The 18,451-nt window shown below is 40.4% G+C and overlaps 1 protein-coding gene across 3 annotated transcripts in view; it reads left to right on the top strand.

Moving 5' to 3' along the window:
• Nucleotides 1-18,451, top strand: part of STX18 (syntaxin 18) — a 121,009-nt gene that overhangs the window by 39,067 nt on the left and 63,491 nt on the right. The window contains exon 1 of one of the 3 annotated variants that reach the window (XM_036852528.1): nucleotides 1,252-1,366. The exons of 1 other annotated variant lie outside the window; for it this stretch is intronic. The gene's annotated coding sequence lies outside the window, so the exon portion shown is untranslated. Of the gene's footprint in view, nucleotides 1-1,251; nucleotides 1,367-18,451 lie in introns of those variants that run through there. One more of the 3 variants, XM_036852527.1, reaches the window with a different exon arrangement.

Below are 18,451 nucleotides of genomic sequence, written 5' to 3'. Positions count from 1 at the left end.
AATCGGGTTTAATGGTATTAAGATAATTGTGTTGTTTACTGTTCTAAAAAGCAGTCATTCTGAACAGGCAAACAAAGGGAGGGGAGTCTTGGCAGTACTGCTCATGGACTGCCGCTGTGTGCCTGGGACTGGGATGCCGTATGAGGCAAATAGTTCCTTTCCTGTCTGGGAAACCGTTTGGCAATATATGTCAAGATTTAAACATGTTTGTAACTTTTTAGCTTGTAATTCCTCTTTTAAGACTTTGTCTTAAGGAATCACAAAATCAGATAAAGGTTTAGTATACAAAAATACTCTGGTATGGTTTAGCACAAAGATGTTCATTACAGCATAATTTATCCTGTGGAAAATCAGAAGAAACAACTTAGTTATCCAGCGGTAGAAAAATAGTCAAATTATGGTAAATTTAAACAATAAAATGTGATATAGCCATCAAAGTAGTTTTTAAGAAGATTTTTTAATTATGTGAGAAAGTGCTCATTATGGTGTCAATTAAAATAAGTAGAATATAAAATTGTACATATAATATGGTTCCAATTATATAAAGGATATATATATATAAAATGGAAAATACATCAAAGTGGTAAAAGAGTTTATTTCTAGGTGATCTTATGGGTTGATTTTATTTTCTTTATATTTTGCTTATTTCACAAATTCTCCGTGATTAGCAGAAAATAAGGTTATTAAAAAAGAAACTTAAAATGTAGTTGAAGAGGCAAAATTTTTTCTAATACCAAGTGATGGAAAACCCACTTTAAAATCCCACTGAGGACAGGCTCATTGATACACAGTCTCTGATGCTTGTGCTCTGTTAAGTCTCACACAGCTGCCCTACCTTCACCTCCATGGCTGGGATCCTAACGGTGGGAGTAGTGACCCATCTGGACTGTGGGCAGTGGGGAGAAATCCACAAGTAACTGCTGTATTAATCAGCAGTCATTTTATTTGGAAAAAAATATATTTGAAAAGCCATTTCCCCCTGTTGAATGAACATTCCTTTATTCTTTCATTTAGCAAACGTTTTTAGTGCCTACTAGTTAATTCTCCTGACTTGAAGGTAACATTCTGCTACTAGTGATTCTTTGCCCAGTGATTGTTGAAATTTTCCTAAATGTGCTTGCCAGAGTATTCTGGTATACAGGTAAGTCGACACAGTTCCTGTTCTCACCTGGTTCAGGTTTAATAATTAAATTGGGTTAGCGATTAAATAATGAATGTTTGTGTAGAAGCCAGTCAGTGTAATATCTGTGAACCTGAAAATACAACTTTATAATCAGTGCAGGGCTTGGTGGGATCCATGTGGCTGTGGCTTTGCAGTGCAACATGGTCGAGCAGCTGGGCAAATTAAATGCTGTTTTTCTAAAAGGTAAGCTTTCCAGAGCATGATATGGTTTTCTTTGCTTTCAAAATTCTTTGAAAAATCTGTGAATATTTTGAAGTCCTCAATTCCACTTTATAATTTAAAATTAATAACTTCTTACTACTGTAATTTCATACGTTTTATACTAACCCCCTAGGAAAAAAAAAAGTATTTACTTACTTCAAATTTCTTATATTGATTTCAGTTGGTCTCATTCCACATTACAATTACGGCTTTTCAGTCCACAAGGTATGGCTTAGAGTTGTGTTTCAAATTTGAAATGGGTTGTGCATTAATAAAGCTACTGTTTTTCATTTAAAAGAAAAGATCTTCGAAGAAAGTTTGTTAGGCACTGGGATAAATTTTTTAAATGTCTGTTATATGTAAGTTCATGATAGCCTCAAATTCAAATTGTTATCCCCCTGCTAAGAAGTGGCACCTTTTTTCTTCATTTGCCTGTTCAGCCTAGTTGTCCATTTTGTCTCATAGGCTATAGCCAAGGAATTCTAGAGCTGGAAAATGCTGCCTAGGTGAGCTTTCTGTCTTCTTGCAAAAATAACCTGAAGCCCTACGATGAGTATCTTATTCTTAAAAACCTTCAGAGAAGGCCACAGTCTTTCTAGTGCTTATTAGCATTTCTCTCTCTTTTTTTTTAAATCTGATATGAAACCTAGATCTTTTTCTTAAAATTTAAGCTGTTTTGCTATTTGCCTAATATTTGGGAGTACTAAGTTATACCCTTAAGGATATAAACTAATTGTTCTTATTATCCTTCCTAAATGTCCTGACTGCTTATATATTACCTGATTGTTTTGTCCTAACAATAGTGTTGTGTACCAGTGAACTGGTATCACAAAACTGTTTTTCTTAGAAAGATTAGGAAGTCTTTGATATTGGATTGGGCCAGTGTTAGGTTTATTTAGCAATTCAATAGATGTTTATGGGATACCGGGACTATGTACCAGTCATTGTATTGAGGATTGAAGATAGCAAAAAAAAAAAGGATGAGGTTAAGTGTTTCAAAGTACAGCAAGTCTAGTAGGGAGACCTTTCTGATATATTGGCAGTAATATTATAGTTATTTGGGGTTTATTATTGTTAATGGGTTTATTATCCAGTATTATTTTGCAAAGAAGTAGAAAAGTGACTTCAAATCTGTTTTCTTTTTGCTTCCCCCCCCCACCGCCCCACTCTGCCGCCCCTGGGAGTGTTTCCCTTCAGAGAAAAATTGTTCTAAAAAGAAAAAAAAAACTTCCAAATTTAGGGAAGACATATATAAATCAGTTGTAAATTTATGTGGTAAAAACAATATGCATTGAGGTTCTGTGGAACAAGAATTCCCCTTTTATAGAAAAGAGTGATTAGTTTGATTTTCCCAGTTAGTATTGTTACAAAAGTTTTATGTGACTAATTTTAATGAGTAGAAGAATACAACATCTGTTCATTTATAGTAACTAGTAATCATACCTCTCTTTGACACATACCATATACCCTCAGATGTAGACACCCAGGAGTACATTATCTCTGACCATAGCATATTGTCTCCTTATATTCTTGTGTCTTAGAAGATAAAGTTAATCTTCGTTTAACTCAGCAGGTGCAATACACATTTTGTTCTAGGCCTAGTAGATGTATCTCAGGAAGATACGACAGGGTGATTCTGAGGACCAGTGAACACATTTTTAACTTACAGACCTTATAAATTCTAGCGCAATAGGCAGTATAGACATTAGTTAAGAGCAGAGATTCTGGAGCCACATTAACTGGGTTTTAATCTAGTTATGCTCTGCATTAGCTGAGTGACAGTGGGCACAGTATTTAACCTTTCTGTGCCTCAATTTCCTCAAATGTAAAATAGGGATAATAGTACTATTCACATAGATTAAGGAGAATTAAGTGAGTTAATATCTGTAAGACAGAATAGAACTGTGCCTGGTGCAGGGTGTTATATGGGTGCTAGTGAGTGTGTGAATAGATGTTTTGTTATCTGTTGATGTTTTTGGTATTAATCACAGAATAATAAGGTGCCATTTGTAGTTCTGGGGCCTGCTCGGGGGTCGATGCTGAACAAGTTGAATGGTGATACAGCTTTTTCTAGTTTTCCTTAGTTTCCCCCTGCCGCCACCCCCAGTTTTTCTGCAACTCATGGTTCATTATAAACATCTTAGAAATTGGAAGTCTGTGATCTTTATTGGCATATTGTGCAATAATCCTGGGAATTCAGCCTGAGCCCCTGAGAGCTAAATCAGAGGTCATGCTCTCCTAAAGCCATACCAAACAGGCCTTCTGGTACAGATACTGGGGGGCAGGGGTTGGAGGAGTCTTATGGTCTTCACGGCTCCCTTTGTGCTGTGGAGCCTGAGGGGGCGTCTGGGCGATGGTGCACTTGCATGTCTGTGATCATCCACTCCCATTGCCAACCAAGGTCCTGGATCTGGGATGGCAGACCCAACCACAGTCCTCAGAAACCAACACAGTCCTTCATTGGTTCAAATGCTGTTTTTATGGAATTCATTTCTGTGTAAAACATTAAGAAGCCAATTCTTCCATTGGCTATTAAGTCCTCTCAGATACAGGCTAATTTGTCTTGGCAGTATGAAGGAATCTTCTCCCTGCCTCCCACAAAAGGCATGTAAGTCACTGCTTCCCACACCCTTCATCTACCTCTTTCAAACAGCTGTTCTTTGCACACCCTAAGTGCTAAGACTTACAGAATTTGAGTCTCCTGCATGACACCATGGTTTAATGTGGCTGGTGGTAGGTTTTTTTCCTTTTCTTTTTTTTAACTCGAAACCTGTGGTACTATGGTTATTTAACATGGAAAGGGTTATAGGTAAAATGTCAGTCTTCCTACCCACAGTTGTGTAGGCAGCATCAGTATGGTGAGGCTTTTAATGACACTCCAAAGCGGCTGCTTTTAAACAGCACAGGTAACCCAGGCCTCAGCTCCTCCCCCCATTACTGTGGCTTGGGCCAGCTGGGTGGGTGGGGTGGGAGTGTGGGTGGTGGATCAGAGAGCGGAGAGCCTGCAGAGCAGGGACAGCAGTGAGGCATCTCCACGGTTAAGGCTGACGGGTGAGCAGAAGGGGGTGGATTCAGGAGCCGTTTCAGACATGGAGTCTGGAGGGCTCGCTGATGGATTGGCCGGAGTAGTTCAGTGGGAGGCAGTGATCAGCTGTGGGGGCTCTGCGAAAGAGGACACTGACGTTCTCGTAATCTCGTAACTAACCCAGAGCATAGTAGCTGACACAGGACCTGCGGCCACGGTCCTGCGATGCGGGGTTATCAGGACGTGAGAGGCCTCACAGCTCTTGGATGCTGTTTCATTTTGCTGCCCAGGCCTCTCCTTTCTTCCTTACCTCACCACTGGGGTTGCTATTTAAGAAATCAGAGTTTGGGACTTCCCTGGTGGCGTAGTGGTTAAGAATCCGCCTGCCAATGCAGGGGACATGGGTTCAAGCCCTGGTCTGGGAAGATCCCACACGCCGTGGAGCAGCTAAGCCCGTGCGCCACGAATACTGAACCCGCAAGCCACAACTACTGAAGCCCGCACACCTAGAGACCATGCTCTGCAACGAGAGAAGCCACCGCAGTGAGAAGCCCGCGCACCGCAATGAAAAGTAGCCCCCGCTCGCCGCGACTAGAGAAAGCCCGCGCAGCAACAAAGACCCAACGCAGCCAAAAATAAATAAATTAATTAATTTTAAAAAACCGCAAAACTCATCATTAAGATGTTTAAAAAGGAAATCAGAGTTTATCTCACTTAATGGTGGTGTTGGGCAGTCCTCTGCCTCTCGGTTTCTTCATCTTGATATTGAAGATCTTGTATTACTTGCTTTACCTTTCTCTTGGGAATGTAAAGAATAAAGGAATAAAAAGAGAAATCTTGTTTTTGAAAGTATATATGACAAAGAGATCTTGATGAAGGTACACTTATTTAATGAAATATAATTCAACTATAGGATAAAAATATCACATGATCTGATAATCATAGATGTTCTCATTTACCATCCCAATATTTCAGACATGGACAGTTTTTAGAGCCCGTAGTGTGTAGTTGACAGGCCCACTGTACTATGTCATTTTATTTTAACTCTCATATCCATTTTAACTTGTTCCATTTCCTTATACTAGGATACTGTGAGATCCTCCTTTTTAAAAAAATCTTGTTACGGTTAACTCAACAGATTATTTTACCTGAAAATGAATGTTATTATGTGTTTTTTTTTTTTCCTGTTTAATAATTCAGACATGGGGTTGGGGAGCTGGACCTGGACCTGGACTAACACAAGGCTACCATTTATTTTTTGTATTTAAACGTACAATTTTAATATGAAAGAAAAGAGAGAGAAAGAAAGAAAGCTGTCTTCTTCTGTCAGCACCATCTGTAAAAGAACACTTAACAGCGTTGGCTTACAGAAATTCCTTCACGGGGCATTCAAGGCCTTCCAGTCTTTGCATAGTACTTGTTGTATGCCAGGTATTTTTCTGAGCAGAAAATAACCCATTTCACCCTCATATATGTGTGGTATGTACCCATTTTTACAAAAGAAGAAACTGAGACAAAGATAGGTTAAGTAATCTGGGCACATCCACACAGCTAGTGACTGTCAGAGCCTGTGTTGGATCCAGGCAGTCTGAGTGCAGAGTCCGCTTTACTGTCCCCGACCCTGCCCACATCAGTGGTTCTCAGCCTGCTTGTCCATTAGACCCATCTGGAGAGCGTGCCAAGAGGGCCAAGGGATAAAGAGAGACGTTTTACCTGACCCTACGTGAGACCAATCAAATCTTCCTCCTTCTCCCTTTTCAAGGTCACTGTCTCCCTGTTTTTCTAGTCCACCAGACCCTTTTCTTCCCCTGATTTCATGACATATGTAGGGTTTTTAATGGCCTTTTGCAATTAATGGCATACAGCTTTATGGTTTGGCTCTCTAAGGCAGGGCCCTTGGGGACGGGGACATCCTTCCTCCCTGTGTGTAGCCTTCCCGGTGCCCAGCACAGCATTGTACGCATACACAGCACTTGATTGTTAATCCCTCCGTGGACGCTTCAATGTACTGTTGTCACTTTGAATCAGGGGAGATCCCATGATGTATGGAAAGAGCATGGATAGTTAATTGGGCAGATCTAATTTGACCAACTCTAGCATATCTGAGCCTCAATTTTCTTACCTGTAAAATTGTAAAGGTGATAATATTAGAGGATTAATGTGAAGATTAAATGAGATATGTGAAAATATGGACTATGTTCTGTAGTAGGTAGTCAAAAATAAACGCTGAATTCTTTCTTTGTAAAGTAAGCACAGTTTTGAATATGAAAAATCGCTTGAAAATGTGCTGTTCAGCTTTCAGTCAAATGCAAGAAGTCATGGAATTTTTGGAGCTCAAGTAGACCTTCAGGATCAGGGAATGCAGTCCCTTCATTTTACAAGCGAGGAAATTGAAGCATAAAGAAGCGACTTGACCAAGGGCACGCTGTGAGCCCAGATGCAATCTCTGTGTGGACTACCCATTCTGTACTGGTGTACAGATAGGTGATTAATAAATGCTCTCTTACTACTGTGTTTATTATTACCTTCTGCTTCATAGTGTTTGCACTGTCACCTCAGTGTACTCTTATATGCGTTATGGAACTCTCAAAGCAACTTTGCAGGCCTCCAGTGTCTGACCCCAGTGTAAAGCTTTGCCTGTTGGATACAGTCCTAAAGGAGCCACCATCAGATATGGAGTTAGGGAGGTACAAGGAAAGAGTATATATTTACTTGATTTTTTTGCACAAGAGCGAGAAGAGTTAAAAATACACAATGAGGTTGAAAGCCCATGAAGCTCTTTCCAGTTCCTGTGTTTTCTGTGAAAACGGGGCTCTTTTATCTTTCATAAGTTCTTGCATGTATAAGGTTAAAAGCAGACGGGAAATGAAGTTATTCCAACTATGCTTCTAATAGAACGTTGATATTTTGTTCTTACTAAACATCATATTGTAAAAGCTTCAGAATAGCATCATGCTTTGAGGTTGTTTAAACCATTATAAATGTCATTTTCTGTTGATGCTTTAGAATAGATTTTTTAGATTTCTATTAATGTTATTATAGTTTGAAATAAAAGAGAAAAACAATTCATAGACACATAATATGTATTATTTATTTGGGGGCCTAATTGCTAGGGAAGTGTGCAGCCAGTAGTGAAGATAGGAAGATAGTAAGATGCATCATTTTCTGATCTCTGAACCCAAATTCTTGACTCCTGTCATCTCCCCTCCACCCCCTGCAGAAACCCTTTTTTTTTCATAGTGGGATAGTTTTTGGAACAACCAAGGTGAACACACTCTGGTGTTAAATCATTTACAGTTCCTCATCATTTTCTGTCCCATTTTGCAGCTTACTACATATGCTAAGATGTCTTGATTCTCTTAAATGCTTGGGAAGGTTTTCCTTTGTAGGACTGTGAAATTAGCCGTGGACAGTGGGGGGAGGAAATGCCTGTGTCTTTTCCAAAAAGTGGGTTTGCTTAGAGAAGATGATGATAGATGTTTAGCATTCTTAGCAGCGCCTAAAGTCATTCGGAGAAATACCTATTTCAGGCCTCTCCAAGGACTTTGTCTAAAAGCAGAAACATTTGTAGTTTGGACTTTACTTGGGGTTTACAATATACTGTATGAGCACGTTACAAACATTTAACATTTGTTTTTTGACATGATCATTGGTATCTTTGTTTCCTGATTCTACACTAAGCTCTTAACCTTTTTTTGTTTTTATCTTCTTTTTCAGAAAAGTCTAAATGGGTGGGCTTTTAAAAATATAATGGAAACAGAATGTGGCTTAACTTCTAAAATTATTCATTATGCAGAGAAAAACCCAAAGCTATAAAATTTAAATCTCATGAAAGTTAATCAAATTTGGTAGTGCACAGATTTCATCAAAACCTGAATTTCATAAGCCTCGGAAACTTTGATGTTTTAAAAATGTTTGAGGAGTTTGTCTTTACCATTCCTCAAATACACACATTCTTTCAGACCACTCGGGAAGAAAGTGTACGGAAGAGTGTTGCCGACTCCCTGAGGCGTCCCCGACTGGTTTCTAAAGCTGAAAGAAACTTCTTAGTCATATGGTGATAAGCAGAATTCAGAACATGTCTCTATTTTATTTTAGCACGTGTGAAATAGAAAGTGATAGTGATCACAAGAATGAAATTTGAGTTACGACATGTTGATGGATCTTCATATTAAGGCACTGTAAATGATATTTTCGGTTTCCTTATGAAAACAAAGTGAGTTCTGCTCTGAGTGATTCTCCTAATTGTTATTGTTAAGTTCTTTGCTCTGCTCTCTCTTTTTCTGCTCACGCTTAGATAACCTACAAATACGGTTTGGATCCTGTGTGTTTCACTTTTTTTTCTTAACTAAAAGTTTTCAGTGGGTGTAGTCTCTGAGCAAATCTTTTTCTTTCCAACAAAGTATTTAGCTTTCTATGCACACAAATTCACGAGTCAGTTAAACGTGTTTGATTAATTTATCACAAAGAGTGCCACCTTGAGTAAAAACAATTCTACTCTGTGGAAAGTTCTTTCTTTTTAAAAGAGGGTCCTTATTTCTAAGAGCAGAGCTCTGATTTAATTAAAGAGCATTTTATGCAATTTTTTTCTAAAGCTTAAGATTAATTTCTATGGTTACTAGGGGTATAAATCTCTAGATTGCTTTAAAACAGAGATTTTTGTTCAGGAGAGAGTTGACAGCTCCCTTTAAGAGAAGCAATTACTTAATTTTACTTTCCTAAGTTTAAACACATAAAAATATTTGTAATGATACCCCAAAGGCATCATAAAAATGTAAAATAATTGTACTCTAAAATATCTAAAATTACAGGAAATAGACCTCATTTTAAAAAAAGAACTGGGATTCATGGCTGGGGAACTGGGGTGTGACATACTTCAAAATCAGAATCTCTTGTCTGGAGCCTTTTTTTTAATGGTTAAAAAAAAATCTTTTCTATTGCCAATCATACAGACTTTAAAATATGTTCATTTTATTAGGAAATATTTCTTTATAGTTTCATTACCTTTAACATGTATTACTTTATGAATGTCTTAGATCCCCCTTGAGAGACAAACTGCTGTCTCTAGAATTAAATGGCATCAGTTGGCTGGTGGATTAACTGTATTGCAGTTACCCTTTAGGCTCTTTTTAATGATTATTTTTAAACCTACATAGCCCAGTTTTCTAAGCAGCTTTGAACAAGGGCAGCATAAATAGTTTCCAGTGTTTTACTTACCCAAAGTTTACTTCCTTTTTCAGTAGATAATGTTAACTGGTAAATTGTTCCCAGGTTAAAGGTTTGTCATATTTTAATAAATATAGTGCAAGATCTATAGTAGGGACGCTTAAAGAAAACCCCCCACCTTTCCAAGTAAATGAATTAATACTTATCTTCTTTCCCACTTTGGTATTGTAGTATCAGTTCTTTTGCTATTTTCAGTTACTAAAATTTTAAGTGGGTCTTATATAGTAAAATGTCATTTTATTAGGAAAAGTGAAATTAGATAGTTTTGAAAGAACTGGTGTTTCTTATGTAATATGAATGCTGTTGGGACTAGATATGCTTTTAGTTTAAAACGTGCCTGATTCAGGAATGCTTTGCATTAAATGAGTTTATATTTTGAGAGCAAAATGGGGGGAAAGAAAACTACTTTCCCTCCCTTTTTTTTTAAGAGACAAAAAAATTAAGTTGAATGCAGATATTGAAAGTGCTGTGAGCTGAATGTTTGAGCAACAAAAGTAAACACTGATTATTGCAAATGTACATTTGGACCAATTTACTTTTATCTTTCAAGCGAAACATTTCCCACGGTTTTTGTGGGCTTTTATTTAAGTTGGGAAAACTTTGGAAGTTTGTGTGAAAGTATAAATAAGTTTGGGAAAGTCATGATTAGAGTTTGATAATAAACATGCAAAAGCAAATTGGGGAACTCTATTAAAGTCAGATGTAATATTTAATAATGTTTTCTCTAAAAACTCATTTTCAGGGAGAAGAATGGTGATTTATGTGGCTCTGGAATAAAGACTTTGGCTGTAATTGAAAATAAGGGTTAAATATGAATTCTTCAACATGTACGAAATTTTGCTTGTTTTTTTTGTAAAGAACCTTAATGATTGTTTGGGAGTTCCCAAAATGTCCCCCTCCAATTATGGGCACAAAAACTACATATGGATTTCCATGTAAAAAACAAAATACATACTTAGTTGCCAGGAAAATTTAAACTACTTTTTACGAAAGAAGCATTAAATTTTAATGTATAGGGAGATTCCTAATTTTGCAGGGCGGAAAAAAATTTTAGCTCATTTAATTATTGAAATATATCATAATATAGAGTATAAATAAAAATACAATTTAAAAACCTTAGTAGTCTAAAATTTGTTTTAAACCTCATTGTCATTACATCAACCTCACAATTGCAAATTGGCATTTTATTTTTAGTTGTTTATACAAATTCTTGGGGAAATTTGTCCGTTTTTTACTGTAAGGATACTGTAACTGTAAAATGATATTACTTTAGCAGTTATTACATTTAGGTACTTTTGAAATAGTAGTCATGCCAACATTTGATCAGATACAGAATTTTTGAAGGATTTCTTGAACATTATAAAGTTTTACTTTCCTTTCTTTGACACACTACTGTATATGTCCCTGAAAAGTGTATGTGTTTGGGATGGGGGGGGGGCGGTTAGTGTTACATTTTGATGACAGTTTTATTGCTTACAAATTGATATGTGATTTTAACTGAAACTTGTTGCTAGGATAAGAATGGAAAATTTTATATGCATGATGTTTCAAATGCTTTACCTAATCTGAAAAACTGTTAAAAGGAATTTAAATTATATACACTGGTTTTACTTTTAAAGCTTTCAACTGAGTTCTCAATATAAAATTCACATATAGGACTTAAATATTTAGGTGTCTAAGTATAAAACAGTAAATCTTAAAAGTAGGCTGAAAAGATATAATTTGATTCTCAAAATCAAGATCTATATATACAGCTCAGGATCTAACCATTATTTTTCTAGTTATTATTATACACAGATTGAAAAATGTATTAGGAACTAATTATTTTCTGCTATTTTGAACACTTAAGTAAGAATCAGTTTTTATTTTTTTCAAGCAAAGAGATTGTTAGAATGTTTTGTAACTTATTCCTTGAAATAGTATTTTTGCCTTATTTTCACTTTCAGTTTTATGCCTTATTTACTCCAAAGAAGACCACAATGAGGGAAAGGAATCTATATTTTTTAGAGGACAGGGAATGATGAAACAAGGCCCGGATTTTGCTTGGAATTTGAACATTTGTATTATTGTTTGAGGCTGGCATGCTCTGCATTTTATTCCCACTCACTCAGTTGAAAGATGACTTCGGAGGCAAGGCTGTGTATCTTGTTACCAAGCTCTCTTTCTCAGAGCTTCATGATAAAACGCACATTGGTTCCTTTGCTTTTGTTTTCACTAATAAAGAAAAAATATATGTTTTAATAGAGCAAAGCACTTAAACACTTTGGGGGTTCGAATGTTATCTAAGCGTTTTCTGTTGGATGTAAATTATTGGCATCTATCAAGCAGTATGGAAGTTGAATGTATGTTTTCCCTTTGTACCACCCTCAGTTGATTTCGCTCTTCTCTTTGCTGATGTGAAGCAGAAACTGGACAAGGTAACAGTTTTGATGATGAGATTAGAGGTAGCCAGGCTGACTGTCTCCTGGCTTTTAGAGAACCTTATAAGCTCAGGGCCACCCCTTCCCCTTGTTTAGATATTACTTGCTCTTTTGAGTTTCAGATTACAGGAGCAATTGATCTGCATGACCTATCTTAAGAACTTTAACTCTGCAGTGGAAACTTAAACCAAATGTATATCCTCAAGAGACAAATCATCTTAAAACCAGGCTGTTGTCATTTTGATATACTGTACTGTTCTCTGAGGGACAATGTGGTAGAGGGCACCACCTAGTGGACGGGACGTGCACTTGCTGCTCTTGGGTACAAGGTTTAGAGAGTGAGTCTATATTGATGTGACTCTTGCCCTTCCTTGGCTTGCAAATAAGTGAGGTTTTATGTTGTTCCCAGCTCATAATTTCTACCCAGGGCTAGGGTCCCAGGAGAATGAGATTGGGAGAAGTTGTGACATGTCAGTTTTATTTGTTGTTTTCCCACTTGCATAGGTGTGTGTGTTGGTCCTTGCCATCTTCACAAACATATTCTCCTCATAGTTGATATTATAATTAAAACAAAAAGATCGTTTTTTAAATAATTTTAACACTCCTTTTTTATTTTTCTTTCTTTCTTTCTTTATTTTTTTAACACTCCTTTTTAAAAATTTTATTTATTTATGTATTTATTTTTTTGGCCGCGTTGGGTCTTTGTTGCTGCGCGCGGGCTTTCTCTAGTTGCGGCGAGTGGGGGCTACTCTGCATTGTGGTGTGCAGGCTTCTCATTGCGGTGGCTTCTCTTGTTGCAGAGCATGAGCCCTAGAGCGCGTGGGCTTCAGTAGTTGCGGCTCACGGGCCCTAGGGTGTGTGGGCTCAGTAGTTGTGGCTCACGGGCTCGAGCACAGGCTCAGTAGTTGTGCTGCACGGGCTTAGTTGCTCCGCGGCATGTGGAATCTTCCCGGACCAAGGATCAAACCTGTGTCCCCTGCATTGGCAGGCAGATTCTTAACCACTGCGCCACCAGAGAAGTCCCCAAAAAGGTCATTTTTTAAAATGTCAATAGGGCAACATTCAGTCTTTGGGGGTTTTATGTTTTTGAGTGTTTGTGTTTAACCTTAGTAATAAGAGACTACCTTTGGATAGAACTGCTTGTTGCCATAGCCTTTATACTCTGTTGCTAATCTGTTCTCTTTATGAGAAGAGGAGTTGCTGCTGATTATCAACTGGATCATAAATTGTTGGCTGCCTGTTAACAGAGAGTTGCGTGCCTTTGGAGTAAACTAACAAATTTGCAAAAACAGTGTGAGAAAATTCCATATTAAAAAAAACTTTTAATGCATCACAACTACCAGTTTTAGGTATAGCTATTCCTTAATGTTTATTTTAGAATGAGACATTCTTAATAAAATGTATCACTCTTTCAACAGACACTTATTGAGTTAGGAACCTTGCCAGATTAGGGAATCTGAAACGAATGTGACATAGTTCTTTTTTGGACATGCCATTTTTTTTTAAGTCTTTTAATTCTTTACTACAAAAGGAGTGAACATATTCCTGAGAAGTGGAATGTACTACAATTGGGTATAAATGTGTTTATTTTCATGGTGTTTTCTGCCACGACTGGAAGAATTTAGAAGACATTTAGCAGGTACTTTTGGAGGAACCGATAAATAAAATTGATGGCTTTCTTTTAATGAGTTTGGTGTGTGGGAATTTGTAGAAGCCTGCATGATAACTCTTCCTCAGTTGGGTTCTTCAGCTCGAGTTTTATGCTGAAAGAGCCCAAGCTTGGAGATGCAGCGTGAAGAATTTAAGAGCACAGGCTCTGGAATCTGTTTTGAGTATGGACCTTGGCTTTTCAACTTGCTAGCTGTGTGACCTTGGGCAAGTTACTTAACAGCTCTGCGCTTCAGTTTCCATTTTCTCATTTGTTACGAGAATTAAATGAGATCGTCTATGCAGTGGCATAGTCAACACTAAACACTGATGATGATGATGATGATGGTGACGACGCTCGGTTAGGGCTTCTCTTCCATCTTCCCTTTTCTCCATGCTGTAAGGCAGGAGTGTGAGTAGTTGTGACAGTGTGCTCAGTCTTCCCCCCACACTTGCAGGCCTCGCGCCCCTGCCGCCTCCACCTCTCCCTGGTTACTGTTACCACTGTGCAGGTAGACTCTGCCGATGGACGGCCAGCAGCTGCTTCCAGGTGCTGAGCTGGAAGTGCTTCCTTAGGCACATGAGGTTTACAAAAAAATTGTGCCCTCCTGTGTTTGTCTGTGTTTGCCTGTTTGTGGAATTGTGTTTTGTGACCAGAGGGTCTTAACCTGAACTCCAGTGAGCCAAGAGCCTCTGAAGCTCAGAATGGTAGACAGGAAGTTTTTTGTATCTTTGGGAATATTCATCTTCTTAAAGGAATAGATCAGACACATAGCTTTGGTTAGTGTCTCAAAGGATCTGTGCCCCCTAAAAGGGTCAAGAACTATACCTTTGAAGTTCACAGTTCTTTCTGGAAAGCCACTCATGAAATTAAAGATACTATAACCCACCCCCTAGAAAATGAAACTCAAATTTGACTTTTACACTATTTGTTTCGTAAGATATACAGGCATAATTTTAAGGGTAGAGTTGAGAAGTTAATTTAATTTGAGAAACTCAAATACAAATGGAACATTTTTCCTTTTACCCCTCTTGTCAAAGTTCTGAAGAATCATAAGAGCAAGGAAAAGTTAGGAGTACAGGCTCTGGAGTAGACCCCCTGGTCTCAGATCCAGCTCTGTCACTTGCTAGTGAGACCCTGAGCCAGCCAGTCAGCCTCTCCCACTGTAAAGGGGGAATAATGACGGTACCTCCCTCATAGGATTGCACCGAGGGTGAAATGGAGTCATCTGGACGAAGCCCTTGTGGCTCTTCTTGGTGTGTAGTAAGTACTGCGTGTTTGCCATTATCATTTTGTTGCACATTTTTGTTTACCCAACAACATTTGTAATACGTACAAATTTGTTGCCTATTACAAATGGTCTTTAATTGTCTGTTTTACCTATACTTTATTGATGTGTGAACAATTACAAATATTTCTAATTTCTTTCTTCTGACCAGACTTTCCAAGGTTCTATAGCTGAGTTGCCTGAGTCAGAAAAACCTTAATAAAGGAGGATCCCAAGTACGTGGATCCTTAAAATCACGCTTGAAACTTTGGAGAGCATAAAAGGAGTGAAAAGAAACCAGTAGGGTTTGGTCAGAAGGAACGTTCAAATGGATTGAACGCCAAAAATTATCTTGGAGTTTCTTAGTCGAAAGGACCTCTGCGGCCTGCAGGTGAGGAGTCAAGGCCCAGAGCAGCGAGTCGGAGGCCCTAGGGCCGGCTCCGGGCCCCGGTGCGCCCGTGGGGTGGGGGGGTGCCTCTCCCTGCCTGGAGCTGGCCGCCCACCATACCTTCTGCTCGAAGCGCGGTGTGAGAGCAGGGTGGATGCGGCGGGCTAGCTGCGGAGTGCCAGTGTGAGCGGTGGTCCTCAGAAAGGGGGCGGTAAATGCAGAGACTGCCTGGGAGGAGAGCACCTGCGCTGAGAGAAAGGAAGTCCTTGTGAGCCGAGAGAAGATGCGGGGTGGGGGAGGGGGGGCGGGGGAGCCAGCCGCACCCTCGAGACGCACCTCACAGACGCTGAGCCGGCAGGAGTCGGCTCCGTGTGCTTGGCGGAGAAGAAACACCCATCTCGCCTGGGCCCCTTGCTGTCCAGTCCGCACGTGCGGGCCCCGGGTGAGGGTGGGTTGGAGCTTGGGCACTGCTGTGCGTTCCTCGGTTGTTTGCGCAAGGCCTCTTCCGGTAAGAGTACCTTGCCTCACTGCCTGTGAGTCTCGCATCTAAGAATAAGCATTTTTGCTGTCACTGTGGCTCTTAAAACTCAAACCAGCCAGTCCTGTGATGCACAACTGAAGAAATGGCAACCGTTCCGGCTCTGGGAGAGCGAGCTGTCTTGGACGTACCGTAGTAAGTCAGAATCCGGAGCAGCCTGTGTAAGCGCCGGCTGCGTCCCGTGGGCGCGTTTTACCTCGTGCCTGGAAGTTAGCCTGGCGGTGAGGGGCGGCTCCGCTGTGGAAGCAGCCCGAGGACAGCAGGCAGCGGAGCTCTCGTCCAGCCAGCTCTTTTCAGGAGCTGGTCGTGCCCACGTGAGTTGTTCCCAAGCTGCTTTCAAGAAGGGCTTTGCCGGGTGCCCCGCCGCCGTGGTGTTGAGCCTGCATCAGGGCATCTCTGCCCCTCCTGCCTCTGCTCTTTGCGCCTGACCTTGGTACCCGCGGGGGCCACCCGTTGCCGCTGAGGCAGTTAAAGTTGGACTCCGCAGCCAGACCCTCTGGGGCCAAGTTGTGATAAGTCACAGACTCGCTGTGGGGCCTTGGGCAGCGTGTTAACCTCTCTGGGCTTCAGCTTCCTTCTCTTCCATGGGGGTAGTAACAGTGCCTGTCTCATAGGGTTGTCATGAGAGTTAAATAAGTTAAATATACATAAAACTCCTAGAATAGTGCCTGGCCTGGAGTAAGCAGTCAATAAACGTTAGCTACTAGAGTTAACCACCACCTGTCCTCCACTTGTGCTGGATTTGTGCCAAATCCAGTTTCTTTCCTTCCCCTGACTCCATAGCTCTCTGTTCCCCTCAGTGCTACGATTTTGTGAATGACCTTCACAGGTCACAGCTCTTTCAGGTGACCTGGGTCCCTCCACCCCCCTTTCCATCCGCTGCCCCAGGCAGCCCCCACCCCCATCCAGGCAGACCTGGCCTCATGGGTAAGGCCCAGACAGCGACGACGAGGCGGTGGAGGGAACCTTAATATGCTTGAGCACCTGCTTTGTACCAGACACAGTACCGACATTTTCACTGACAGCTTGTAGTCACCTTCAGTTACTGTCTCCAGTTTATACGTCAGGGGTTAAAGCTCAAAGAAGTTAAATATCAATAAGTTGCAGAAGACACTATCACTAGTCAGTGACGGAGCTGGGATCTGAACCCAGGTCTGTGTGACTCTGGAGTTCATGCTTTGCATTACCCAGAGTGGACAGAGCAAGATACGTGCGCACTCTGCACACACAGCCTCCGGACCAGACGGGATTTGGATTGGGTCTGAAAAGCGATGTGGAGCCATGTCAGCCCTGGGTTGGAACTCCCTGTCTGTCCTCCCTCCTCCCTTCCCCTCTTCTGCCTTATTATCTCCCTCCTTAATGTGCTTGCCCCATACTGGGTCTTAATCTGTTTGTCCAGAGAACAAACAAAAGGAAGGTTTCCAAGCACACAGAAAAGAAAGTAATGATGATTAACCAGCATACGTTTGCAAAGCCCGAGCCCTGTCCCCCCCAGCCTCATTGTGCACTTTTGGATCAGATTGTAGGTGAGGAGAAGATCTGATTTCAGAGTGCGGTTAGCAGATCTCACCGTGATATTTTTGTGGAGGAAACAGTTTTCTCTTAATGGACTGAATATTTGGATTGCAAGGGTGTCTGTGGTTCGTTGATCTGGCTGTCCACCGGGAGGGGTCTATGACTCCATGCTTCTTTTTCAGCCCTGTTTTCATTCCAGTTTTTAAAATGATAATTTTTACTTAGAGATGTCTTTAGTGGCAGAATGATCAGAATGGCAAATGACAAGGAGCCAGGGGAAAATATGGATATAGTGAAGACATAGTTCTTCATGGAAAAAGCGATTTTACTTGATGGAAAAAATAATTTTAGTTGATGTTAAGTCAGCTTGACTCTGACTTGACAGTGAACATCCTCTTCGGCGGCATTAGTAGAAGCACAGAGGCTGGAACGGAGGTAATGGTCCTGCCTGCTCTCCACCTCCTGTTGACACAGAGTATTGAGTCCATTCTCGGAACCACATTTGACTTTGGAGGCCAATAAATTCCTGCATTCAGAGACTAATAAGTAAGACCAGCAGCCACAAGTGTATTTCACGTAAAGAATTCCCTAAGGGATTGAGAACATTTAGCTTACAGAAGAGAGAAGACTTGCGTGGGGGGCACACAATAGCTGAACTCGATTCAGAGTGAGCAAGAACTGTGAGCTGTGGTGGAGCGGATGGCCCGGAAGAAGCAGGGGCTCCCTCCAGGCAAGCAGAGCAGGGTGTTACTTCCTGGACTTGTACTCTGTATGTCAGCTAGCAAATAGCGGGTTCAGATAGGCCAGGAGTGGACCGAGCTTTGGAAGTGGAGGGTATGTGCCAGCATGCCAAACCCATGCAGTTTGGGGAGCCAGTAGAATGGGAATTAAAATGTTTAATGAGATTAAAGTGTGAACCTGAAGACGATGACATGTAAAGAGAAAGCTGGGGCAGAAGGATTGAGGAGGAAAAGGTTGAGAACCTGATACGCTTTTACTTTTTCTTGAGGTTAAGAGTCCTAGACCTGTTTTAAAATGGA

The sequence above is a fragment of the Balaenoptera musculus genome, chromosome 5 (genome assembly GCF_009873245.2).
Source record: "Balaenoptera musculus isolate JJ_BM4_2016_0621 chromosome 5, mBalMus1.pri.v3, whole genome shotgun sequence".
Taxonomy (NCBI): domain Eukaryota; kingdom Metazoa; phylum Chordata; class Mammalia; order Artiodactyla; family Balaenopteridae; genus Balaenoptera; species Balaenoptera musculus.
The sequence above is the reverse complement of the archived record's forward strand: the minus strand, read 5'-3'. Positions and strand labels throughout refer to the sequence as shown.